Source organism: Sapajus apella, unplaced genomic scaffold, assembly GCF_009761245.1.
Source record: "Sapajus apella isolate SASKATOON/1434 unplaced genomic scaffold, GSC_monkey_1.0 scaffold6, whole genome shotgun sequence".
Lineage (NCBI taxonomy): Eukaryota > Metazoa > Chordata > Mammalia > Primates > Cebidae > Sapajus > Sapajus apella.
Window position 1 is genome coordinate 72774464 of NW_022436946.1, and position 1538 is coordinate 72776001.

General features: G+C 43.6%; 1 pseudogene across 1 annotated transcript; it reads left to right on the plus strand.

The window, feature by feature from the left end:
• Positions 1-496: 496 nt before the first annotated feature.
• On the plus strand, positions 497-1294 carry LOC116549710 (annotated as a pseudogene). Its single transcript, XR_004268022.1, has 2 exons — positions 497-530; positions 672-1294. The product of XR_004268022.1 is annotated as an elongin-C pseudogene (transcript).
• Positions 1295-1538: the final 244 nt, after the last annotated feature.

The following is a 1538-nucleotide window of genomic DNA, read 5'->3' on the forward strand; positions in this document are numbered from 1 at the left end:
GCTGAGGCAGGAGAATCGTTTGAACCCAGGAGACAGAGGTTGCAGTAAGCTGAGATTGTGCCACTGCACTCCAGCCTGGGCAACAGACCAAAACTTCATCTCAAAAAAAAAAAGAAAAATAGGATTGAAGCCCACTCGGTGATCCCAGCTACTTGAGAGGCTGAGGCAGGAGGATCACTTGAGTTCAGGAGTTCAAATTAAATCCAGCCTAAGCCACATGGTGAAACCTGGTTTGATATAGTTTGGAAATTTATTATCACCCAAATCTCATGTTGGATTGTAATCCCCAGTACTGGAGGTGGGGCCTAGTGGGATGTGTTTGAGTCATGGGGTAGATCCTTCGTGGGTCGTGCTTGGTGTTTTCTTCATGACAGTGAGTTTTCATGAGATCTGGTCATTTAAAAGTGTGTGAAAAAAATAAAAAAGGATTGAAGTGGGGAGCTGGCAGCTGGCAGGGGGCAGGGACGGCCCTGGAATAGGGGCTGTGGAGATACGCGGGGACCCAACTGAGGTGGCTGCCGCGCTGACGAGTCACTTCCTTCCTTCATGGGTGTGGATGCTGAAAAATGCCCTTTCTAAACAAGAGATTCAGTCTGCTGGATCACAGAGAGGTTGTGGAAGTGGACCTGGCGATTTTATGGGTCTCAGAGGAAACTTTGGACGTGGTGGAGGAAACTACTAAAGTTCCTGGGGAAGCAAAGTAGAATTTTTCATTGGAACAAAATGGATGGAGAGGAGAAAACCTATGGTGGCTGTGAAGGCCCTGATGCCATGTATGTCAAATTGATATCATCTGATGACCATGAATTTATTGTAAAAAGAGAACATGCATTAACATCAGGCACAATAAAAGCCATGTTGAGTGGCCCAGGTCAATTTGCTGAGAACGAAACCATTGAGGTCAATTTTAGAGAGATACCTTCACATGTGCTATCAAAAGTATGCATGTATTTTACGTACAAGGTTCGCTACACTAACAGCTCCACTGAGATTCCTGAATTCCCCATTGCACCTGAAATTGCACTAGAACTGCTGATGGCTGTGAACTTCCTAGATTGTTAAATAAAATAAATTATAATAAACTATTAACTCTTTTCAGTATTTAATACCTGTAGTTCGGTTAGTAATTTTTTCTTATATAGCATCTTGCCTGTATGCAGTTGAACTGTATAAAGTTCAGTGCAAAGCAGATTATCTTCTGTTTTTGGCATAGCAATCAAAGTTGAAATTCGTTTGCTACATCAACAAATTAAGGACATTTTGACAAACTGAGAAATAAACAAATATGCCAATTTAAAAAAAAAAGGATTGAAGCCCACTCAGTGATCCCAGCTGCTTAAGGATCACCCAAGTAGCAGAAGTGTGGCACCTTCTCCCTCCCTCCACCTCTCCTCCTCCCCTTTCCCATCCTCGTCTTTCATGCTCCTGCTTTCTTCATGAATTGCCTGCTCCCACTGTGCCTTCTGGCATGATTGAAAACTCTCTAAGGCTTCACCAGAAACTGAGCAGAGGCCCTCAGCATGCTTCCTTGTAAAGCC